We start from the raw sequence: 26953 nt of genomic DNA on the forward strand, positions 1-26953 counted from the left end.
AGTAGGATTCCTCTAGTGGTGCAGCTGTGTCAAGTCCTCTTTGGGTTGTTGCTCAGGTTGAAGGGAAGGAGAGGAGAGAATGAAGAGAGGTTTTTTTAAGCTCTTAGTTGTCCAGGAACAGTGCATGAATAATGCATCCAATTGCCAATCCATCTGAGGTTTGTATGATGTACTTGCTTAGGGAGATAAAGATACCATCTGATTAATGCTGAAGCAGAATTCAACTACCACATCATATCATCTGCTTTTGCATCTTGACAGTGAATGATCTGGATTAGGATAGAATTATAAAACCCTTAGGCATGTCTGATGTGTCGCAGCAGTATGAGAGGGACACTATCGACTGAGTTGTTCAAAATATTGGGTGGAAACGGTTTGTTTGGAAAATGTGAAAATAAACATTCAGATAACAATAGACACACCTAAAAGAATGCTTAAAGGGATAGATGTTTAAATACCAGTGCATTTTGGAATTACAGCTCAGGCTTAGTGTCTTTCCAAAGCTTGGAATCTGAGCTACAGATCCATGGGAATGCAGAGAGACACACACAGATCTAAACAGAGTTACAGATGGTGAGGGCTGCAGAGCTAGCTAGATACAGAAATCTCTGCAGGGGAGCATGTTACTAAAATGCTTCCAATTGAAATTGTGATGCTCCACGCTTTAAAAAAATTGTGCATTTCACCCCGCCTCTGTGTTGCCAAGCTCTCTGTCCTGCTGTGGGCAGCCATCATTTGTGGCCTGGTCTCCTGCAAGCACCTCTGACCTTGGGGCTTTCAGCATTTTGCACAGTCAGGCCACGCCTCCCCTTGACTTTAATAGGAGTTGAGAGCACTCAGCACTTCACAGGAGCAATCCATATGCCTTATGCATCTTGCTGGTACTGTCCCACTCATGTGTGCAGCTTTCTCCTCACCTTTGCATGAGCAGCGCTGCTCTGAAGGTGGGTTACAGCCTGACAGAAGTAAACACCCACTCTTTGCCTAGCAGCTCTTACTCACTGCCTCCTCTCCTGCCTTTGTGGCGTTGGCAGACTGGTGTGTCACTCAGTTTGCATACCACTCCAGACTTCCCACCTGGCCTTCCTGGGAAGATAAATCTCCCAGCTAACAATATAATCCAAACATTATTGAGCAGAACATCCAACTACTTGCCTACTCAGATCCCTGAACTCAAAGAAGCTGAATACAAAGAGAGGCAGCCCAGAGTATCTTTTAAAATGGTACTAGCAACAGGTGTCCCTAACACACAATTCGTGCATGACAGTCATTCTGCCTATAAACAGCCTCAGAATGTCAGAGGAAATCAAATCAAAATAGAGCTCACTGCTGAATCCTGGAATGTAAGATCTTCAGAGATGTTTGTTCTGGTGCCTCTTGTTAATTGTGTGTTTTTATGTTGGGGAGAGCAGATGCCACAGAAACAAACCATTTTAAGGGGGCATCCAGAAATTGATAAAGGGGTTTTTCATTACTGCACCATCAGGAGAGATGAGTCATCAGAACAACTCATTGTTTATACCATACCATGATTCCACAGATATAATCCAAAAGTGAGAATCTCAGAAGACTTACCCAGTTGTTCCTGTAACATATTTTGTTCCTATTCTGGAAAGAATTTATACAGTTGCTGTGTGAGAGAAACTAACACATGCTTGTGTTATCCAAATTGCAATTAGCAGTGGTGCAAACTCTTTTAATCTGCAATGAGGCATGTCTAGGTTTATTAAAGTGTTGACAAGGAAGTCTCCAATGTGTATCTAAAAATCACTGCAATGTCTGGGCCTCTCTGAAAGTGCACTTCGTGCTTTAACCCTCTTAGCTCCAGCTCTTTGTAGCAGGGAATACATTTTCTCTTTTGCAAAGTGCAGTGTGTATTTACAGCATTATGATTGCTGCTAACGATATCCTACATCATGTTGTGCAGTGTTTTCTCCAGTTTCCAATCAGTATCTCAGTAATACTCTGTTGTGAAATGGGATGGCCTCCAAGGTGTGGTTTCCTCTTAATAAGGTAGGAATGGCGAGACGTATTCTGACTAGATCTTAATATCTTACGTCTGTGCCATAGGTAGGGTCCAGTAGCTCAAGGAGTGAGATTTTCAGTTTCATGCAAATCCAGGGCTCTTCATGGCTCTGGTGTACCCAGCAACACAGTGGTGCCTCCTCAGCAGAACCGTTCTCGACAACCCAGTCAGTTGCCACTTTGCTACATCAGCTGCACCAGCATTGGGCCCAATTTCCCTTTACTGCTGGTGATAAGGCACAAGATGGAATGGGACCAGCTTGACTCCTAGATCCCAGGGTGAGTTTGTGGAAGATGGCAGTTACAGGGGGGTGAAAACCAGCCCTCTTGCTTGTAACCTGACCTGGAATTACAGAGACAAAAAGCAAGAACCCTCTTGATGCTATTGCTGAAGGTGTCTGTCAGAGGAGATCTGCACCTGTTTGATCTCTCCAGAACTTCTTGCCTCTCCCCTCCACTTTCAGGGTCCCATTGCTATTTCTTTAACTCCCTCTCCTGCCAGGGACATCCCTCTTCCCATCCTACCCCCAGCAGGCCTCCCCGCTTTTCTCTGCCAGATCCATCTGCTCCCTTTTACACCACTGCCTACCCTGTACAGCTCTGCCTCTTTCTCTCCATTCCCTGCCCCTTTCTGGTCTCTCGTGGTGCCCTGGCTGTCTAACCCTATCATTATCTGGAACTGGACAGATGCTGCCTGCCAGTGCTGGTTAATCAAGCCTCAGACAGATGCTGTTCTACGCTACTTCTGTGCTATGAGCCTGCTTGCCTGGACTCCAGTGCTGCCACCCCTGAGCTTCCTCTCGTTCATTCCTTCCTTTTCAGCACAGACAATGAAAACTGGTCATTGTAAGAATTAAACAAAGCTGCTTTGGTAAAGAGGAGACACAGTTTACTAACTGCTGTGGGAACAATGGCTCAGGCTCTCAGCTACTGGCTGTGTATGTAGCTCATTGACTTCAATGGAATTATGCAGATTTACACCAGCTGAGGATTTGGCCCACCACTCTGCTAGCATTAAGGTGGGGGTTACTTGTGGTCTAGTGCATGTTGGATAAGAAAAGGCTATGCCCTGGCTTTGTTTATCTGTACAAAACCATGGAGCAGTCAATCATAAAACACTAGTTTCACTGATGGATTATTTTGTTCATCTTCTCCTACTAGAATTCTACTTTCTGTAGCAGAAGAGAAAAAGACTTTGGACTTGACCTCATTTAAATTGTATCTGTGGCAACAAACATGGTAGAACGACATCCAGGATAGCCATGGTGTAGTCCCAGCCAAGCTTACGTTTCCCAGCATTGTCTGTGGAGGAATAACCACCAATTTCATTAGCGAATGCAGAATCCAAACTACATGGAAAAATTAGCAGTCCCAAGATTGTGCCAATCACTGGCGGGAGGGTAAAAAACAAGCAAGCCTGTCATTATACCAGTGCAAAAAGACAGAGCTTCCAACATCAGATAACAGGCAGTTGGAAACCACTGGGTGAAGATCCTGCTTCAGAAAGTGGTTTGTTCATTTTTTGGCAGGGTGATGAGGGGAGACTTGGCTACAGAAGACTTGGAGAGAGGTGAGCATGGATTTCACACAGGCAGATGTATCCATGAACTCTCATTATCATTATCGATGTCACATTGGCTCAGTTTGCTGGACACCACCACTAACCTGTGGGTGTCACTGGAGCCTTCAGGAGCATGAGTGACAGACAATATGAATGAGGCTAGAATTGTAATGACCTGAAGGAACTTCATCTCCTGAAAGGTAAATACCTGTAGCTGTTTGCAGATGTTTTGCAGATGACCCTCCTCTGGCAAAGTCCCTGAGATATAGAAATCCAAGACAAGGTAAGAACTGTTCCAAATGCTAGCAGCATCCAACCTCCAAAAAGCAATATAGCTGCAATCTGAAACCAAATATGGATCTCTTTGTTCAAGAAAAAGCTTGGTGGTCCTAGAACATTAGAATATAGTGTTGTTTGCCAGACTCCTCACTGGAATGACATTATCACCTCTGCCAGGCAATAGTTAGATAGGCCCACTATTCCTTTTGGTGTTAAAATTGAGCCTCCAGCTATTCAACGAGACCTCTGATGAATGGGTCAGACTAAATGGAAGTGGGTCTCTGCTACTGGCAGGTGTATTTTAATACTGAACACTACAGTTACAAGAGATGAAGCAGTGGACCAGTCCCTAGTGGATTCAGAGTGCTCCTGGCTCCAGGTTTGATGCTGGAATTTTGCAGCCCTTTATTTTGCAAGCTGGACAAGTGCTTTTGGATATTTTTAAAATGACCAGCAAAGGGACCAGCTGCACATGAACTAGATTTCAGGGAAATACAGTCAGGCATCGGGTTCTTGGTTTTTGTTTTCTTGGCCACTCCCACCCCTGCTTGATGGATGTGACCTGCTTGTACCTCTCGTCTCAGGCCTTATAGTGCCAGCAGCTAATTGCACCTGCAAATTTGTATCTGCAGTTAAAACAGACACAAAACTAAAGGTTCACTTGAAAATGTGGCTTGCAACATTAATTACGTTAATTCATTAACATTCAGTACTTTGAACATTATAAAGTATTATTGTATAAGTGCTAAGTATCTGTTAATAATGCTACTGGTTCTTTAACAGTAAATAGAACAAAAGGGCCAAATATCCCTCTCGTTTGAGCCCCAGGAGGTGAGTCAAACAAGTCACATCAGGGAGGATTCTGGTCCATCTACAGGCACCGGTTGTGCTAGTCCGTTTGCTTATCTAGGGGACCATGTACCTCCCAGGAAACAGCATAGATAGATATTAAGGTCAGAAGGGACCATTATGATCATCTAGTCTGACCTCCTGCACAAGGCAGGCCACAGAATCTCACCCACCCGCTCCAGCAGAGATATCCTCTAGAGTCCTGCATACGTCTGCTTACCAGTTTTTGAGGACCAATAGCAGTGGGTAAAGACCCCAGACGATGTGGTTTTGTTTCTGAACCAAACAGGGGATCTCAGACTGAAGTTGGAAATGCAGGCCAAGGCCAGGGAGAAAATTGCCCAGATGTGATGCCATTGCAGATCTTGTGAACCTAATTTAGGAATGAGTGACATTGTGCATTCTGACACTCGCATGCATTCTGGCTGCACAAGCCCTCTGTGGGCCATCAGCCCTCAATACCCAGAATGCTGTGTGCTGCAAACATACCCTCTCCCGACTCCCGGTACCCCGCTTAATGCTTGAAGGGTTACGTAGGGTGGTTGTGGCCATTCTATGCCAGGTGGGAAAAATTCTTAATGAAGGTTTTTCTCAGGGGCCATTTCTGCCCCCTTTATAGTCACCTTAGTCTGCTGGAGTAGCTTAAAAGGGCTGCGGTGCCTTTGCCTTCTTGCTGCAGGCACTCAGAGCAAAGAGAGACTATCAGCAAATAGTACAAACAGGACAAGATGAGAGCAAGACATCTATGCTCAGAGGCTAGGAGTAAATTACCAGCTGCCTGCATTTGTCCTTGTAAACTTGAGGGCCAGTAGTTTTTTAATCTATGCAGAATCTACAGAAATCTGTATTTCCAGATTTTTAGTGTGGCCTTTCCAAGTCTTTCTGATGATGCACATGCTAGAGTGCAACTGGGAGAAGCAAATGGGGAACAGTGTCCATTGTCACCAGCTAAGGTTATTTAGTGCCATCAGTTACATTTGCTTTTGGTGGGGTGGTAGTATGTTTTCAAGTGCCAAAACTTATACTGGGAGAGGAAGTAAATTCCCTCTTGGCCTGGAGTCTACAATTTAAACCAAAAATTCTAAAAAATTATTTAAAAAAAAATTGTATAGAGGTTACAACCTCAGAAAGTCAAAAGCTCCAGGCTTTTCCGCTGCATTATTGCTAAAAGTGGCTTAATTAAAAGAAACCTTCCAGTTAATTATTCCTTAATGTGTTTGTTTGGGGCATGTTTGCTGTAATGGCCAGGTACAGATGGCATAGTACCAGTGACTCAAAGCTTGTCTATGTGCAGGGTATAGTTATGGCCCTTGCTATGCCTTCACCGCAAAGAAGGTGGGGTTTTGTTTTGTTTACAGTGAGATACCTAGCAATCCAAAACCATAGTGTAGATAAGCCCTAAGTGAAAATATACTAATACAAATGGAAGAAAGAGGAAATTGATAGTAATGAATTAAATCAGAAGCTAGAAATCGTAGAAAATTGATAATAGAAACTAAGGGATACAAGGAGAAGTCTGTTGGCAGCAGAGTTAAGGACAAGGAGTTTGTAAAGTTTATTAGAAACAAATGGAATCTAACAATGGTATTGGTCCATTACTAGATGGATATGTGGAATTATCAATAATGCAGAAAAGGCCAAAGTATTCAATAAGTATTTCTGCTCTGTGTTTGGGGACAAACTGGATGATGTTGTCATGTCATATGATAACTCTTTCCACTCAGCTGGTATCTCAGGAGGATGTTAAACAGCAACTACTAAAGTTAGATATTTTAAAATCAGCAGGTCCAAATAATTTGCATCCAAAAGCTATCAAACAGCTGGCTGAAAAGCTCACTGGACCATTAATACTGATGTTCAATAATTCTTGGAACATTGGGGATGTCCCAGAAGGCTGGAAGACAGCTGATGCTGTGTTAATATTTAAAAAGAGTAAACAGATGACCTGGGTAATTATAGTCTTGTCAGTCTGACATCAGTCCCAGGAAAGATAATGGAGAGGCTGGTACAGGACTTGATTAATAAAGAATTATGGAGAGTAATATAATGAATGCCAATCAACGTGGTTTGATGGAAAATAGACCTTGTCAAACTAACTTGATATATTTTTTTGATGAGACTACAAGTTTGCTTGATAAAGATAATAGTATCGATTGTAATGGACATCTCTATGGTGTTTGACTAAACAAGCCCAATTCCCTCATCCTCTCCTCATAAGCCATGTGCCCCAGCCCCCGATCATTTTCGTTGCCCTCCGCTGGACTCTCTCCAATTTGTCCACATCCTTTCTGTAGTGGGGGCCCCAAAACTGGACGCAATACTCCAGATGTGGCTTCACCAGTGCCGAATAGAGGGGAATAATCACTTCCCTCGATCTGCTGGCAATGCTTCTACTAATGCAGCCCAATATGCTGTTAGCCTTCTTGGCAACAAGGGCACACGATTGACTCTCATCCACTGTATTCCCTAGGTCTTTTTCTGCAGAACTGCTGCTTAGCCAGTCGGTCCCCAGCCTGTTGTGGTGCATGGGATTCTTCCGTCCTAAGTGCAGAACTCTGCACTTGTCCTTGTTGAACCTCATCAGATTTCTTTTGGCCCAATCCTCCAATTTGTCTAGATCAGTCTGGACCCTATCCTGACCCTCCAGCGTATCTACCTCTCTCCCCAGCTTAGTAGTCATCCCCAAACTTGCTGAGGGTGCAATCTATCCCATCATCCAGATCATTAATACAAATGTTGAACAAAACTGGCCCCAGGACTGACCCCTGGGGCACGCCACTTGATACCGGCTGCCAACTAGACATCGAGCCATTGATCACTGCCTATTGAGCCCAACAATCTAGTCAGCTTTCTATCCACCTTATCGTCCATTCATCCAATCTATACTTGCTGGCAAGAATGCTGTGGAAGACCATATCAAAAGCTTTGCTAAAGTCAAGATATATCATGTCCACTGCTTTCCCCATATCCACAGAGCCAGTTATCTGATCACAGAAGGCAATCAGGTTGGTCAGGCATGACTTGCCCTTGGTGTATCTATGTTGACTGTTCCTGATCACCTTCCTCTCCTCCAAGTGCTTCAAAATGGTTTCCTTTCAAAATGTCAAGTAGCAGGAGAGCAGTTATTTTATCTTTGCATTTAACACTGGTATGACCACTGCTGGAATACTGTGTCCAGTTCTGGTATCCACAGTTCAAGAAGGATGTTGATAAATTGGAGAGGGTTCAGAGAAGAGCCACAAGAATGATTAAAGGGTTAGAAAACCTGCCTTATAGTGATATCAAGCAACCTTATTTTTTAAGCTTAACAAAGAGTTTAGGGGATGACTTGATTACAATTTATATGTACTGACATGGGGAACAAATACTTGATAATGAGTGCTTCGATCTAGCAGACAAAAATGTACACCTTATTCCCAGTCTGAATTTATCTAACTTCAGCTGCCAGCCATTGAATCATGTATATTGAGGGTAATTAACCACTGGAACAATTTACCAACGGTCATGGTGGATTCTCCATCACTGGCACCTTTTGAACCAAGATTGGATGTTTTTCTAAAAGATCTGTTCTAGGAATTAATTTGGGAAAGTTCTCTGGCCTGTTATACAGGATGGAAAATTAGATGATCACAGTGGTCCAATCTGGTCTTTGAATCTAGTGTAACTCAGATCTGTATTTGGCCCAGTCACTGGCAGGGCAGTACTTGCATTTATAGCATCTGCAGTTAACCTATTTCTCCACTGTAGGGCACTGATACACTACATGAGAGACACAAGATGGGAGGACCAGATCCTAGTTGAAATAGACAGTGTTTGATATTCAGTTACAGTTCATGTTGTTCTTTTTATAACTTCATTTTGTGTGGTCTCTTTTCAAGCTGTAAAGTCTAACAAAGTCAATTTAAAAAAAAATCCAACAACCTGAAAACACTCCTAATTTATTGGCTCTTATGTGTGGTTACTATGACAGCAGAAACAAAGTTCACTTGTCAGCAAAAGGACTGGCTGGAACTAGCAGTGCCAACGATAGATACATTGGTATGTCTTAAACTGCTAAGCCGTGTTCATTTGGATGATAAATTCTGTATTATTTTTAAAAACCAGAAACGCACAGATTAATTAGTTCTATTATTTTTATAAGGGGCAACGTTCTGCCGAGTTGTATGGACCTTGCATATAATTGCATTGAGATTTCTGGTGAAATCATAAACCAAGGGTGCAAAGTTCAAGAGGCTGTGTCCATGGCGTCTTGCAGGATCTGCTTGCTAGTGCTGTTGCCCCTCTGGGATGGAATTACAGCTTTAATTTATGACATGGGTTGGGACTCAATATTTAACATTATCCATGGATTGCAGTTAATTCCTATGAATTAAATACTCACTCCTGAAGAGGAGGGGTTTATGTAAGAAGCTGGGGTGCCAGGAGGGGAAGGAATCCTTTCCCATATGCCACACAATGACAGTGGAACTTTGCTCTGCGTGAGCGACTGCACTCCACCCATGGAAGGTAGGCGAATGCCGGTGGCCCTCCAGCCTGGCTCCAAAACCTCTGTGAATTGGCTCCAGCTTTGCTCATCCATGTAAAAAGTACTCAGATCCTAGGGGCAGGATCTCAGCATCCTCCTTCCTCAATGCCCCTGGAACTGCATTGGTTCCTCCTATGGTCAGGTCCCCACCAAGTGACAAGGGCTAGGGGAGGATTTGGGCCCTTGCCTTTAGACTGTAAGCACTTCAGCATACAGTCCCGCTTGTGCTATTTCACCTATCCTACAGTGCTATGTCCACCCATAGCATTATGCATAGAGATTTTGCCAGCAGCCTGCTGGATCTTGAAGCATCTGAGAAGCGAGTTCCTATGGCTGTAGCTGAAGCTTTAAAAGTGTCATCTCTTTGGGAATTTTCATTTTCAAAACTTCTAAAAGTACACCTGAGGTTTTCCCCTCAGAGGGTGGGAATCCCAGAAGGTAGCCAGAAGTGAGTCTCAGTAGCTTCTACAGAATAGAATATTTGCTTTTGCTTGAAATAGCTCTGAGTGGCACTCACCAAAATCATGGGGTTTTGGAAAGACTGTAACAGCGGATACCCTGCTTGGCTAGGTCTCAGATGACTGGCTCTGTTGCTGGGTGTAGGCAGCTCTATGGAGGAAGATGCCATTGAGGCAGACATCTGAGCACTAATGTGATGATTTAATTGTTAACTACACCACTCCAACTGAGATCAGGACCCCACTGTGCTAGGTGCTGTACATACATATAGTAAAAGACAACACTTCCCGAAAGAGTCTATAAGCTGAAGAGTCAAGACAGAGAGGAGTAGTGCCTCTCTTACAAATAGGGAACTGAGGCATACAGAAAACCTGTGGCAGAGATGGGAAGTGAAGCGTGATCTCCTGAGGCTGAGACAAGTGCTTTAATCACAACAGCAGCCTTCCTCGCTAGGATTTAATCTGTGATTACTCAGAGTGAATCTTGCATAACACTTCAGGGTCTTGCCAGGACTTGGGATCTGCACCTTTCCACCAAAACACCAGAGCATCACCGCGGCTGCCATTTTCCTTTGAATACAACAGTGGAAAGCTACATAACACGTGTGGCGGGTATCCCGTCCTCAGCGTTCAGAAACCTTGCGACAGCACAGCAGTTTAGTCACAGGCCCAAATTCTACTGTTACTATGATGCGACTTTGTTGACATCAAAGGCATCTCACAGGAGTAAATGAGGGATGAATTTGCCTCAGTCTCTTTGCGTTATGTGGGTACTCTTAACAGTGTGAGCACGGAGCGAACATCGCTCACCTGGCCTGGCAATAGCATGCCTCTAGGTACTGAAGGTTGGACTCTCCCTTTATCTCCACATCTCAGTGCAGATATTTTCTGTTTACAGTGACTCATGCCCCTCTGAGTGTCACTCTGCCTCACTGCTACTTTGGACTCACTGTTTATAGAGCACCACACCTTCCTTAATGGCAAAGCGTCATATTTCCACAGCTCCAACAATGCGTGACCTTAAAAGCGGTAGGGGGCAGGGGAGATTCTCATGGACGCTCTTAGGGGGCATCTGAGTTATTCTGGTCTGAATCCCCATGCGTGCATTCGGGTTTGGGAATAAGGGTGCCTTTGTTGGGTTTAACGTGTACAGCTTCCAGGAGCCGGCCGCCCCTGCCCGTCGTTCCTCGGCCTTTTGAGTTACGTCGGAAAGGCCTTGGTACTGTAATTGGCACCACGTTCTCGCAGGAGCCGCGGTGAAGGTCGCCCAAAGGTCCCTCATCAGCAAAAGGCGTCACTGTGTGAAATATTCAGCTGCGGGGGCTGAGGCTGAACCACCCTGTACCCCCCATGGAACAAAATCAGCCGGCCTCGAGGGGGCAAAGCCAGCAGGGCGGGGCTCTCCAGGCCTGGCTTCAGGTGCGTACAGCCCCGAGCACCCCCGGGCTCCAGCTGAAGCCTGACCCCGCCTCCCAGGCCCCAGCAAAGGCACCTCCGCGTAGGGGGCGCCTCCCCCGGGGGCACTGTCTCAGTGTGTGCGGGGGGGGGGGTGCTGGGAACCCTGGAGATGAGGGAAACCACTTGGCGCCGGGGGGGAGGCCGCAGCCCCCCCCCTCAGTCCCAGCGCCCCCCCCCCTCAGTCCCAGCGCCTCTGGCCTCGCCACCCGGCTCCCGAGCCCCCAGGGCAGCCCCGCTGCGGGCCCAGCCCCGTACAACTCCCCGTGAGCCAGGCAGGTCTATGGGGGGGGGGAGGGGCGAGCGAGCCCCAGGAGAACGGACGCGAGCTCCCGAGCCCCCGCCCCGGGCAAGCCCCGCCCGCCGGGGGTCCGCCTCGCCCAGGCCCCGCCCAGCTCGCGGTCACCATGGTAACAGAGGCGCTTCCCTCCGTTCGTCCCGTGGGGCCGGCAGCAGGTTGGGCTGCGCGCGGGGCGGGCTCTCGTGGTGCGCGAGCGGTCGGCTCCCCCCGCCCCCCCCGGCAGCAGGCTAGGCTGCGCGGTGCGCCCGGCGGCAGCGGGAGGAGGCGCCGCGCTGGGGCTGGGGCGCCCGCACGCCCGGGACGCAGGTGGGGGCTCCGCGGCTGGGCCCTGCGGGGCTGGGACCCTCTGAGACTCGCTCTGGGGGGAGGGGCCGAGCTGTCTCAGCTCCCGCCCCCCGAGGGCGCCATGGACCGGACCCCCGCGGGACCCCGCCCCCCTCAGGGCAGGGCACCCTGACCCCCCCCCTCCCCAGGGGCACCCTGCCCCCCAGACCTCCCTGACCCCCCCCTCCCCAGGGGCACCCTGCTCCCCGCCTTCCTGAGCCCCCTCCCCGGGGGTACCCTGCCCCCCAGACTTCCCTGACTCCTCTCCCCAGGGGTACCCTGCCCCCCCAGACTTCCCTGCCCCCCAGACCTCCCCTCCCCAGGGGTGCTCTGCCCCCCCCAGACCTCCCTGACCCCCCTCTCCCCAGGGGCACCCTGCTCCCCGCCTTCCTGAGCCTCTCCTTCCCAGGGGTACCCTGCCCCCCCAGACTTCCCTGCCCCCTAGACCTCCCTGACCCCTCTCCCCAGGGGCACCCTGCTCCCCGCCTTCCTGAGCCCCCTTCCCGGGGGTACCCTGCCCCCAGACTTCCCTGCCCCCCCAGACCTCCCTGTCCCCAGGGGTACCCTGCCCCCCAGACCTCCCTGTCCCCAGGGGTACCCTGCCCCCCCAGACCTCCCCGACCCCTCTCCCAAGTCGCACCCTGGCCCCCCAGACCTCCCTGTCCCCAGGGATACCCTGGCCCCCCAGACCTCCCTGTCCCCAGGGGTACCCTGCCCCCCAGACCTCCCTGACCCCTCTCCCAAGGCGCACCCTGCCCCCCCGACCTCTCGTCCCCAGGGGGTACCCTGCTCCCATCTCTCTGAGACCCCCCCGCCCCGGGGCACCCTGCCCTCATTGTTTACCCTCCCTCGCCTCTCTGAAAGTGCCCGGCCGAGCCCTGCTCCACGCGCCCCGGGCCCCCTGGGCGGCCCTTCCCAGTCCCCTCGCGCAGGCCCGTGGGTTGCCGCGGCGCTGAGCACCCCAGCTGCGAAGGGAGCGGAGGGTGCTCAGCGCGTCTGGAAGTCGGGCTGCGAGCTCTGCCTTTAGGTGTCCAACTTCAGGTCGCCGAGTTTGAAAACGCTGGTCCGGGACTTGTTCCCAAAGTTAGCGGACAACTTCCCTGTGGGTCTGAGCTCTGCTCAGCTGGTGCTTGTAAATGGCTTTGAAGCTTCTGTAGAAATCCCGAGGAGCCTTGTGTGTCTCTCTGACATTCGGTGATTTGTCAAACTGATACACACTGGTAACTTCTCATGCATAAAGTATTTGCAGAAAGATTTATAAGTTGGCTGCTTCCAGATATTTTTCTTCCCTTGTTTTTTGTTGTTTTGGTGGTGGTTGTTATGGTCTCCATTTCTGTGGGAATAATGCATCCCTTTTGATGGGATTAAACACTAAAGCTGTTTGGAAAAGTGTAACAATCTCTAGTGGTAGCTACAGATAAAACTCCTACTCCCCGGTTCTTCCCCTCATTGTTCTTATTCCCCCTCCCATCATTAGTTACCTGTCAACTGGACAAATAATTGCCTAATCTGAGTATCAACTGGGTATCTTGGTTTAAATTGTTCTAACACTGATTTTGTTTTGTTTCCTTGCTAAAAATAAAAATGTCTAAGGAAAATGTTAATGCTATAACTTCCTTCTCTACTGTGTCATTCCACAGTATTTAAATCTTATTAAAGCCTCATGGGTTAATTAAGAGACTGACATCTATAATTTGTTGTATAGCACTTGAGATGACTAGACTTGGTTGAGCTACATTTTTAATGTCATTGTTTATTCTCTTTAGGTTTATTTGTTTCAGTTTGGTGTAACTGGAAACAAGTGGCCCTGCTTTGAGCAGGGGGTTGGACTAGATGATCTCCTGAGGTCCCTTCCAACTCTGATAGTCTATGAGTCTAAGTGCAGGGCTTCATGATTCCAACACATTGTGGATGCAAATAGCTTGTTTTTGGCTAAATTGGTCCATGTATTGCAATTTTAGCAGTGCTAAATTGAAATAGTAAAGGATCCGGATGGAAAGAAAAGATTTATATTTTGTCATTATTTGGTGCATCTAACATAATATACATTTATTTTATACCAGAATTGGAAAAACATGCAGTAATTCATATGTGACTACAAGGACATTGTATAGTTAGGTTTATGCTATATTGGGCATAAGTAATCTGTTAAAAAGATCACATGGGGCCTAATCCCACTGCCATGAAGTCAGTGGAGGGCCTGCAATTGATTTCAGTGGGAGGAGAATCTGTATCTGGGTGTTCTAAAACTGCAAATTAAACATATCTGTTGAGATGGAAGTCCAAGTCTGTGAATCCACTTTTTTCCCTGCATTATTTATTATATTCAGTTTTAGTAATAAACTGCTTGTGTGGATTTAATTGCAGGATTGTTACTGTACTTTCCTTTTCTGAGAAGCTAAGTAATTAATCATGTAAACATGAATATTGATTTGATATTTGTTTCTGATGCATCATCTATGTGACTTTGACTTTTCAGTATGGAATGGATTTAAGGAAAATCGTGTTTGGCAGATGGTATGCTGCTAATCTATGCCATCATGTAATGTGCTAACCAGTTTGTATTCTTTTGGCTTTGATTTTTCAGAGTATAATGGTATAAATCTGTTCAAGATAATCTGCTGCACGTGACAATGTAAAATGTTGGTATCATGCTAAAGGAACACTAACATATGGCCATTGATGTTCTGTCAAAATAGACTTTTTTCTGTGGCAACTGTAGGCAATTTTCATGGCAAGCGGAGGAGGTAAACAATGTTACTAGGGTAACAGTGAAGTTAGATCAGATGCCTCAGACCCACTTTTTTTTTTTTTTTTTTTTTTTTTACAAGAATGGATATTGGGTTTCCCCCCCTCCAGAATAGAAGGTTTTTTCTTTATGCCATAAAACAGGGTGGTTCACACCTTTTTGAAGCAGAGTGGTTATGATTTTTTTTTTCTACAATATTCTGGGACATAGTAAAGGAGTAGACAATACATGGAAGAAATTGCCTGATTAAATAATGGGGAAAGCCAACTGGTAACATAATCCAGTTATTTTTCTACAATTTCTCTAAGAACTGTTGCTGGTTATGGTAAAACAATATTACAGGATTTGTTTTAGTGTATATTGAGCTAAAACTATTTATCCATAAAATAGAAACAAAGTTGTAAAACCTTCCTTATCTGGAGTAGTTTAGTTGACAAAATTGCTTTTTAGACAGAAAATGTAACCTGTGACATAATTGTAGCAAAAAATAGTTTTTAGAAAGGATTTTTAAAAATAGTTTGTGCCCTTCCAGAGTACAATACGAATTAAAATTATTTAAAGCTTGATTCCCTACTCGAAAAGACTTCAGGTTATCAAGTCTGTTTTCCTCTGTGGTTACCTGAGCTTACTGATTAAAGTAAATGTTTTTTGTGCTGCTCCTAGTATTAGCTATATTAATTTATTATTGCGTTCATCACATTTTTTCTTCCTGCTAAGGATATTCCAGCTACTACAGATAATATTGCCCACAACCTTCACTTCTCCATTTGTGCTATAAAAAAGTGCAGAAGAGAGTGACTGAGTTTTTATAGATAAATTTTTTTTTGGATTATTGGGGAAAATCCTGAATACCATTATGAATAACGTCATAGAAAATCTCTTTTAAAATCTATAATTATGGGAGAGCACTCAGCATACCACCTTATTTTTTATTTATATTAAATTATATGTTTAGTACTGATTAAAAGTCCTTTCCTGATTGGCAACCCTGAAGATTGTAGTCCTTCCATATGATAGATACAGGCCAGAGTGTTTCATGCATGTTTCTCTCATCCTGCCTGGTCTGGGCCTTCACAATAAACTAGGTACCAAGAATCAGGGAAAATGAGACATGTAATTCTGCACCAATGCAACTCCTCTGGTAGTAGCAATGTTGAAAGCTGTGTATATACAGGGTACAGACGTTTTTACCTCTGTCAGCTATGTCTAACCCTGAGAAGGGAGTTCAGTCTACATACTTATTCTGTCCTTGGCATTTCTGTTAATCTTTTGGGATAGCTTGGTTTCTTCTGGAATAGGTGTTTTCTAAAGCTTCCAGTTCTGATTTGCAAATAACTTTCCTACAAGGAAGAGTGCCATATAGAAAGGGCAGTGCTTGAAAAATTTACAAGATGCCAAAGGGCTGTACATGAGAGACTGATATGAAAAATGAGGTGCAGGAGCCTTCCAGCAAGCTCCAGATGGAATGTAGGTGAGAAGTCCAGGTCCTTCATCTCCCTTGCTGCTGGTAGGGCTCTGGGATTCCTGCCTGGGTGGTGTTCACAGACTCTGCTCCATCTGGCATATCGGCCTGGCTAGTAGATAAATTTGAACCCACTTTCTCTCCTCCCTCTCCTTTCACATCAGCTTGGCTGCTGGAAAGGAGCAAGGAGCTTTCACTCCCCACCCCCAAGCCTCTTAGCTGCTGCAGTGGGGTATCATCACTGGTTTACATTTTTCTCAAGCTTTTTGTGTGGTCGTGGCCCATGAATAACTTCATTGCTGCCTCTTCTGCTAGCTTTCACAAGCATCATTAGAGTAAAACTAATATGATTCTGGGCAATTTTCCTGTGGCTCATGGGTTTCTAAATAGTCATCATGAAAGTTACCAGAATTTTGATAATTTCACTGTTAGGAATGCTTGGGAAAGCTGAGAGGGATTAAAGGCACTAAAGTTTTCTGAAGACTCAGAAATACAGTACTGCATAGTCATAGCAGAAAGTCTTTCTTTGAGCATAAGAGTTAGAATAGCATTTTTTCTAATCTAGATCCCACAGAAATTGATATATTAGCCCTGCTCACTAGGGAATGTTTTCCACTGGCGAAGTGAACTTTTCAGGGCAATGGAAGTCACACATTGTTTATTAACTCTTTAAAATATCATAAATGTCATTAGTGTGCAATAATGTAACTTTTAAAATCAGAGTTTGCATTCAGTTTATCTCAAATGCCATTTTTCTTTCCTTATTTTCCAGATGTCTTTTTATGTAGAACAGTTTCCTGCAGTGGGGTCTGAGAATAGACTTGTTTTGCTCACTTATGTGGATTACAGTCTTAAACCCAGAGTTTGCAAAGACTTATGCAAGTGCTTCAGTTTATGCATTTTGAGTAGTCGCAATTAAGTTAACGTGTACGTAAGACTGCAGGGTTGGGGCCATAAGAACTCATGGGCCTGGCCTGGACTGTCTTGTCAAGGCAGGTACTTTTCTTGTGTACTTTCAAGAAGCTATTGTAGGAGTTGTTACTTGTATTTAGCAATCTAAAGAGAGCTCTTCAGTTGATGTAAATTGCTGTAGACTCACTGATGTTCAGGAAGCTAAGACAATTTACACTGGCTAAGGATATGACTCCTGCTGCCTGTTTCTATCATTTTTTGTTAAAAATTATTAGATAACTAAAACTGTAAATCTGGTAAATACTAGTTTCCTTTCCTCCATAATTAAAATGGAATATCAAGGTAATGTAGCAAGGCAATTCAGAGATGTAGTGTAATTGTTTACTACAAGTTGGCAGTATCTTTCTTTCACTTCTATAGTTCTGTACTTGATGTACTTGATGCTTTATGAATGAATGGAGATATTTGTTGTCCTACCTATCAGGGTGGATTTGATTTAAATCACTAGTCAGGAAGATTCGATTTAATCATGGATTTCTACATAAAAGTGCATTCTTGTTGGTTGTTATAACCTTAATACATATTCTTCACAACTCAGAGATAGATGTTGGTTTCATTTTTAGAAGATACTGTATACATTTTTAAAGTGATTTATTTTGAAAACTTTTCAGATTAGTTTTACCGCTATATCAGAAAATGAATGATTGTTTGTTTATTTCATTTACCAAAGGTAATTGAAGCAGATAGTTCACCTCCCAATGACTTCATAAATATCTCCAAACCAGCAGGTTAATCATTAATATTTGAAGGATTTTCTTGCCATGCTGAATTAGGAGGAGAACATCACCAGACAACATTTAAATTGTTTTATTTAACTAAAACAACAACATTATGTATTCTGGATTTTTTTCTTCAGCAGCAAACATATAATATTTTAACAAAACAAGCATATGAATTTTTGAATTTAGTTTAACGTTCAAATTTTTTAAAATCAGGTTTGTTTTGTTAAAATTGTTTTTAACTAAAATAGTTAAATGAAATATTTTAAAAAAAAACCCCAAAATTAAATAGACTGTGTCAGCCAGGTCAACATGAGAAACTTGAAATATTGGCTTCTGCAGCTTATTCAGTCATCTTCACCTTCATTTTCCTGTTTGTTCATACTCTGGAAAAGAAAAACACGCTTTCTTGCTTTTTCAGGTCCCAAACGATTTCGCAGTTTGGAATGAATTATTCCAAAGGAAGAAAATATTCTTTCTACACCGGCAGAAGAAGCTACTGCTGTTAAAAGTGAGATTATCACTTCAACAGTCTCTGAATCCAAGTGCTTAAGTGACTTCCACCAGTTCACTGGTGTGACTTTCTTTAAAACATCATCAACAAACATATTTCTTGAATGGTTCACCCTTGGCTCTGAAGTTTCTTATAGTTGGCATTATGGAGGGATGATTGCTGGATGTCCATGTCATAGCCAACTCCTCTTCTTTGGCAGTTAAGGTTTGATCCCAGTACCGAGTGTTGAGAATATTTGCAAGAAAATGAGCTGGAGATCGTGCTTAAGATCTCACTCAGTTCCTTCCAAATTTTAGCAGCGTCAGCCATAAAACAGCGATTTCCCTGCATTTTGTTCAAGGCTACAGAAATAGTCTTCCAGGTACTCTGCACGTGTTCAACATTTCTCTTAAGCCCAATGTTGGGAACTTTGGCTGTGATGGTGCCATCTGTTTTTTCACAATTTTGTTCACCATCTGTCATCAGATTAGGCCAGTTCTTGATCTAGTGCTCAAAACAGTCCACAGCTGAGTTCCATCGCATGTCTTGTGGGAGAGTTAGCTTGGTTCCTCCCACTTTTTTAAAGAAGCTGCTGCAAAGTGGTTGTTATGATAGTATGTTGCAAATTCAACAACATTAGCCTTTATTTCTGGAACACTGAAGTCTTTTACATCAAATGAGCACTGCAACCATATGTTATTATCTTGGGACTCTCTTCACTGCTGAATTTCTTCTCATCTTGGATACATTTGCAGCATTGTCTGTGACCAAGCTGCGTACTAGACATTTGAATTTTTTTCCCACAGTTTGTTATAGCTTTTACTGCTACATCTTGTAAGTATTCTGCAATGTGTGCATTTCCTGATGTATCAATTGTTTTTGTAAGGAAGACGTTCCCTTCTTCTGTTGTCACACAAGCACGTACAACAGGATCATTGTGGACATTGCTCCACCCATCAAGACTCAGGTTAACAATTTCACCCTCTAGATCTTTTGCACATTGCTCAATTTCTCTTTCATACACTTTATCCAGCAATTTGCCTGCGACATCTGCTCTGTTGGATGGACTGTATCCTGGTCTTAATGACTGAATCATGTTAATGAAGTGTGGGTTCTCAATCATACGGAAAAGAGTTTGTTGCATAAACAAATGGGGCAATTTTTTCAACAATTACCTCTTTTTGTAATCTGCTGGTTCTTATCACAAACTTATCTATGGTTGTTTCTGGGTGATGGAGATTTTTTTTTTTCTTTTTGCTACAGGTGATATACTGTGTCTATGTGACATACATGATGTGACTGAAACACTATCATTGGCAGATAACTCTGAAACTATAGAAAACAATGGTGATCTTGAAGGTGGATAGTCTTCAGAATCCTGTATGTTGAGGATGGATTCTCCTAAACAAAATAAGTCAATGCAGTTATTTAATTATTATTACCATAGTGCTCATTTAGTATGACTCATTGCATTCGCTAACACTCAGCACTACTTTAAAGGTGAAACTGTAAAAGGAAGAGCTGCCTATTTCAGCTATTTTTTTTATCACAACTGCGTCTAAGATGATAGTACCATAGAGTAACAACTGTATTTTTTTTGCTCAAATGCAAGAATTCAAGAACAGTCCGGAAGGAAGATGGGCAGTCCTTAAGAGAGAAGTAACCCGCAACCTGAAGCAAATACTCACCAACAACCACATACCACACAACAGAACCACTAACCCAGGAACTTATCCTTGCAACAAAGCCCGTTGCCAATTGTGCCCACATATCTATTCAGGGGACACCATCACAGGGCCTAATAACATCAGCCACACTATCAGAGGCTCGTTCACCTGCACATCCACCAATGTGATCTATGCCATCATGTGCCAGCAATGCCCCTCTGCCATGTACATTGGTCAAACTGGACAGTCTCTACGTAAAAGAATAAATGGACACAAATCAGATGTCAAGAATTATAACATTCATAAACCAGTCGGAGAACACTTCAATCTCTCTGGTCACGCAATCACAGACATGAAGGTCGCTATCTTAAAACAAAAAAACTTCAAATCCAGACTCCAGCGAGAAACTGCTGAATTGGAATTCATTTGCAAATTGGATACTATTAATTTAGGCTTAAATAGAGACTGGGAGTGGCTAAGTCATTATGCAAGGTAGCCTGTTTCCTCTTGTTTTTTCCTACCCCCCCCCCCCCCAGATGTTCTGGTTTAACTTGGATTTAAACCTGGAGAATGGTCAGTTTAGATGAGCTATTACCAGCAGGAGAGTGAGTTTGTGTGTGTATGGGGGTGGGGGGGATGTGAGAGAACCTTGATCTATGCAGGAAATAGCCCGACTTGATTATGTAAAGAGTTGTCACTTTGGATGGGCTAGCACCAGCAGGAGAGTGAATTTGTGTGGGGGGGTGGAGGGTGAGAAAACCTGGATTTGTGCTGGAAATGTCCCACCTGTTGATCACTTTAGATAAGCTATTACCAGCAGGACAGTGGGGTGGGAGGAGGTATTGTTTCATGATTTCTGTGTGTATATAAAGTCTGCTGCAGTTTCCACGGTAAACATCTGATGAAGTGAGCTGTAGCTCACGAAAGCTCATGCTCAAATAAATTGGTTAGTCTCTAAGGTGCCACAAGTACTCCTTTTCTTTTTGCGAATACAGACTAACACGGCTGTTCCTCTGAAACCTATGAAATAAAAGTTTACCAACCTGAAGATCCTGCATGTTCAGACATGTTCCTTTCATCATCTTCAATGCAGCTTTCTCCTGAGAAGGAACACTTCTCATGATGTTGTTTCATTCGGGCAACCAGGCCTTGCATTTCTTTGTTGCACTGTTCGCATTTTGCGTGTATACCTGTCCTTACCCACAGGTAGAGGAACTTCATTAAAATATTCCCCAACTGGTCCTCTTTTACGGCCTGCTGCCATTATAGGTTTTCCCTTCTAGTGAGAGAATGGTATGGTAGATCTCAAATCAATGAGGTCTACGCTCAGAAAGACCTCAAGACTTCTGGAATATGCTGCTCAAACAGTTTAACTTTTGTTTCTACTGCGTGTCTCTAACTTCTCACATTTATCTCCAGACTTCTTCTCGTTGTCCAGATCTGTTCCGCCCCCAACAATCTTCTATTCACTGAACTTTTTGAAACTTTGCACATTTAGGGAGAGGTAAGGGATTGACTCTGTGTACACAAATTTGCAGAGGGACAATAAGGTTGAGGTCTGTTATGTCTCGCTTCTATATATTATTTATTTATTTAAAACCTTTTTGCTGTTAACAAGCATGTTATCTCTGGAGACACAAATCCACAGTTTGAGAACTGCAAAACTAAGCATCTCTGATGGTATCTTTTAGACTGAGCACTGAGCCCCATTGGGTCGATAGAAAGGTTAACCTAAATAATCTAGGTTTCAGAGGAACAGCCGTGTTAGTCTGTATTCGCAAAAAGAAAAGGAGTACTTGTGGCACCTTAGAGACTAACCAATTTATTTGAGCATGAGCTTTCGTGAGCTACAGCTCACTTCATCAGATGAAGTGAGCTGTAGCTCACGAAAGCTCATGCTCAAATAAATTGGTTAGTCTCTAAGGTGCCACAAGTACTCCTAAATAATCTAGACAGAAGCCCCCAGAACCCCATAAAATTGGGTCCCTAATCCATGAACTATTGGAACTCATTTACATTTGTTGGATGATTTAGTGGGTGTTTGTCCTGCTTTGAGCAGGGGATTGGACTAGATGACTTCCTGAGGTCTCTTCTAACCCTAATATTCTATGATTCTACAAAACTTGTTTTAAACATTTAGAATTTATAATCCTTATTCCATGATGAGATATCTTTGAGCTATAATGTATCTTAATTAAAATGATCTTTAAATTAGATAGTTTTTGAGGAAAAAACGATCAAAAAATCCAATTTAAATTAAAAAAAATCTGATCTTTTAAAAAAAAACTCCCTGATTTTTTTTTTATCCACCTTGCTACCTATTTTTGTCACTGTCTACTCTTAAATTGGTTTCCTGGGGTGGATACATACTTTGTTGGCTTAGTGTTTAATTGTTAAATAATGAACTACTGCCAGGAGAACTAAACCCTACTTTGAATCAGACAAATCTTCACAGAATGAAAGCATAGTGTATTCAAAGGCCAGTTTGTAGACGCATGAATGAGAAGTAAACTGCTTGGAAGTGCAAGCCCAGACATGAAGCTCATGGTAATAGGCTGTGAATGCGATCTTCATTGTTGCTTTTGTTTTGACACGTGAGGGTGCCCACACTCTGAGACTGTTGTAATATCTTGGATATTTGTTTTGTATATAAGGACAATACAAAACCACGCTGTGGAAAAGCCGCAAAACTAATGGATTTTTGCTGTTGTCTCTGAGATCTAAGCTTTTTTTTAATTTAAATGAAGTTTCTAGTCTCTCTAGTTGCAAAGATGGTCTTCACAGTGTAAACTAGTGCATGATTGTCTTGAGTTGCAGTCAGAGAAACTGAAACAATAGCATCAGGAGAGCTCTGAACTTCCCTCAGCAAATAATTCAAATTATCTTGAATCCAAATAGTTAACCACTTAATTGCAGGACGATGTATGGGATACATGTGCAGATGCAGATGGAAATATGTGCTGTTTCTGTTCTGTGCAGCTGGATATGCTGACTTGTCCTGCAATTTTTTCAGAAATAGCTGCTGGTTCAGCACTTTCACATTCTAGTATCAATGAAGAAAGTTAAATGAGCATGGATAGCTGGCTCTGATTTTGGTTTTCTTGCAGATGGCACATGCTCACTGAATACTAAGTTGACTCAAGGTGGTGGAGAGGGAGTGGATCCCCTTAATACTTTTAACCTTTTATATAGGTTTAGAGGATACCACATACTTCAGAATTCTGCTTACTTGGAGAGTGACCCATTTAATCCTCTACTGAACTAGTCACAAACCAAATTATCTGAACGCTTTCTTCTGGAATCCTTTACCAGTAATGTTTCAACAGTGGATAGCAAAGCAAAGTGGGGCCTAACAGAAGTTAGTTGTTAGCTGCAACATTTCATGATGCAGCCCAGTGGGCTGAATGCTCTTTCATGAGGCAATTGGATGATACTGCAGTATTGTCTACACATTGTATTGTTTGGTTTCAGAGTAGCAGCCGTGTTAGTCTTTACCGCAAAAAGAAAAGGAGGACTTGTGGCACCTTAGAGACTAACCAATTTATTTGAGCACAAGCTTTCGTGAGCTACAGCTCACTTCATCGGACTCATTGTATTGTGTTTATCTGAGCTTGTACAGGTGGGAGAAAAATGGGTTCTTAGGGGATCTGGATGTTAGTAGAATGACTGTAATGTTTTAAGAAAAGGAGTACTTGTGGCACCTTAGAGACTAACCAATTTATTAGAGCATAAGCTTTCGTGAGCTACAGCTCACTTCATCAGATGCATATCGTGGAAACTGCAGCAGACTTTATATATACACAGAGAATATGAAACAATACCTCCTCCCACCCCACTGTCCTGCTGGTAATAGCTTATCTAAAGTGATCATCAGGTGGGCCATTTCCAGCACAAATCCAGGTTTTCTCACCCTCCACCCCCCCAACACAAATTCACTCTCCTGCTGGTGATAGCCCATCCAAAGTGACAACTCTTTACACAATGTGCATGACAATCAAGTTGGGCTATTTCCTGCACAAATCCAGGTTCTCACATCCCCCCCACCCCCATACACACACACAAACTCACTCTCCTGCTGGTAATAGCTCATCCAAACTGACCACTCTCCAAGTTTAAATCCAAGTTAAACCAGAACATCTGGGGGGGGGGAGGAAAAAACAAGAGGAAATAGGCTCTAATAAATTGGTTAGTCTCTAAGGTGCCACAAGTACTCCTTTTCTTTTTGCGAATACAGACTAACACGGCTGTTACTCTGAAACCTGTAATGTTTTAATGCCTTTCCTGAGCTATGTAAGATGGATATCATAGAATATCCAAGTTGGAAGGGACCTCAGGAGGTCATCTAGTCTAACCCCCTGCTCAAAGCAGGACCAACACCAACTAAATCATCATGTGTAACTTTTTTTGACCTTCCAGGACTAAAGGGTAAGATCTGTCAGGATGACCTCAAAATCTGGTCACCAGGAGAAAGTTGTTATATTTAATAGCTGAGGTGGATCTACTGGTCTAGTCTCAAATGACTCAGCCTATTATGAGCTTCTTGAAATGTACTTCTGTGAAAGAGAAATACAGGATTCAGTTAACTCCTCAAATCCAGTTGGCTGATCTGATTGCTTTAGAGTGAATTCTGCTTGGGCTGAAAAAGTGTGTTACTGGAAGCTAAACTTCTAAAAGTGACTCCTTAAATTGTCCTGGTTAGTTTTAAAGGGATACTGGCAACTTGAATTTTTAAAAATTTAATAATTAAAAATATCCAGTTTCTGTTAGACTTCTTAAATAACAGTCCTGAAGATTTTTAAATTCCTTTGAAACAGAATTTTATCAAGATCAAGGATCTTGTGATCTTTCTAAGGATCTTTTCAGCAGAGGAAACCTAACTGATTATAAGGGTGAAACTGATTAGACACAGTGATGTCGGATGTACAATCTGGGGGAAAATATCAGTGTGTTTCATATAATAGTTTCAGTTCTAGTGATCTGAGGTGATACTTGCTAACATAATAGGTACATTATTTTCTGATATGTTTGATTATTTTTTTGCCAAGTTGACACTGTCCCTTTTACAGTCTGAACTTGTGACCCCATGGGTAGAAGCAGGTGATCCTTTATTATTGGAGAGCTGGGATTCCATGTGCCCCAGTAATACATAGCATTAATTATTTTATCAGGCAGCTCACAAGATATGGGACCTTACAATTCCAATTAACTGATTTACAAAAAAGCTTCTTTAGATCATTTATAGAGATTGTTATGTTGATGATGAGGAACCTGGCTTGTGGGATGCATATGACAAATATAATAAACATGTATCTGATTCCTTAAAAAAATCTTTTAAAGTATATGTATAAACAGAGTTTTTATTGGTATTGTTAGGGAAGACATGCATAACTCACTTGGGACTTTGATCCTAATTTCTTTTCTCTATAGTACATTCTCATGATCTGAAACTATTAAACAGCTAACTATCTAGACTCCTCTCTATTGCTATTTTAAAGTTATGTTACAATTGGGAAATGATATTACATGTTAGTTTTTTAACCTGTCTGGAGTGTTTTAAAATGGTAGTTTGTGTCTTTTATGTACTGTGCATAAATCACTTTCCTTATGTGCACTGTACACTTTAATTAGGTGAGCTTCTATACGTTATTTTATAACAAGCATATTAGTGGCAATTCTATGATACACTCAAAAGATTCCAGAGAATTGTCTGTTGGACATAATCCTTGTTGGTTTTTATAGATGTGTAATCCGTGGTGTGTTTTTGTTGATACATGCACCTAGACATATGGTGTAAAATCCTAGCTCCCCTAAAGTGATAGCAAAATTCTCATTGATTTCAGTGGACCAGGATTTCACTCACAGTACCAGGTTTCAGAGTAGCAGCCGTGTTAGTCTGTATTTGCAAAAAGAAAAGGAGGACTTGTGGCACCTTAGAGACTAACAAATTTATTTGAGCATAAGCTTTCGTGAGCTGCAGCTGAAATTTGTTAGTCCCTAAGGTGCCACAAGTACTCCTTTTCTTTTTACTCACAATACTGGTTATCAGGAGCAAGTTCACATTTTTCATTTTTGGCTCATGATAAATCTATAATGAATTTCTCAAACTGGATACATTGAAGACTGAACATTTCTTACCCTTTGAAACAAGTTACTATATTAATTATCTTGATTTTATAATAAATTTGTTACAGCACGTAGAAAAAATTGAAACTATAAATTTCAGGAGCTTAATCATTTGACTGGATGCATGAAACTATCAGTCTTCAGGTGTAGAAAAGTGAGCATTAAATGAATTACCGAAGTTTCATTACATAGAAACTGTAACCATGTATGAAATGTTTACTAAATACCTTTCATTGTGCTTGTGTTCACTGCAGAGTTAAAGTTACAACTTGAATGTTGCCCCTCACTTGAGTCCTGTCCATTCACACAAACTCGTACCTTGAGTGTGGTGGTGCTTTTTACTTGAGTTAGCTCTGGTCAGCCAGAGGGTATAGGGTATATAGCTTGAGTTTTCACAACTCAACTGCTAATGCTTTCACTCTGTGCAGCTTGAGTTTTAGAGCTTGTCTACAAATGAAAGTTAATCCAGAATAAGGTAGGGCATGACTTTAAAGCATATTAACTATTCCTGATTAACTCCATGTGTGAACATGCTTATTCCGAAATAAATGCTTTGTTCCAAATTAGTTTACTCCAAATTCCAAAGTGGATTAAGCTAATTCGGAATAAGACCGCTTTTATTGTGGGATAAGCGGGTCCACACATGGAGTCAAAGAGGAATATCTCCCCATTTGGGAAAGTCCTTATTTTGCCGTGTGGCTGCTCTTACTCAAGCTAGGCTAATGAAGAGGAGCAAACATGAGTGTAAATAACTGTGCAGTGAAGACATAGCCATTGGGTATAAAAGAGGAGTATAAAAGAAATCAGCAATAGAGGATTAATTTTGTTTTAACTCTTGTTTAAACAAAAACAGAAGTGATATACCACATTTGCTGCAATACCTAGATCTGATTGGCCATTCATCCCTCATGTAGCCTATCTTAATGCATTATCTTGTTTATTTTTTCTGTTTAGGTATGAACATAAAAAGAAACTGTTGCTTTTCAAATAT

The 26953-nt window shown here is 42.8% G+C and overlaps 1 protein-coding gene across 1 annotated transcript in view; it reads left to right on the forward strand.

Moving 5' to 3' along the window:
- The first annotated feature begins 11689 nt into the window (after positions 1-11689).
- The window catches only part of KIAA1671 (KIAA1671 ortholog), a 168409-nt gene continuing 153145 nt past the window's right edge, over positions 11690-26953 (forward strand). Inside the window, exon 1 of the mRNA XM_073313248.1 lies at positions 11690-11759. The gene's annotated coding sequence lies outside the window, so the exon portion shown is untranslated. The remainder of the gene's footprint in view (positions 11760-26953) is intronic.

This window comes from Lepidochelys kempii, chromosome 15, assembly GCF_965140265.1.
Source record: "Lepidochelys kempii isolate rLepKem1 chromosome 15, rLepKem1.hap2, whole genome shotgun sequence".
Classification (NCBI taxonomy): domain Eukaryota; kingdom Metazoa; phylum Chordata; order Testudines; family Cheloniidae; genus Lepidochelys; species Lepidochelys kempii.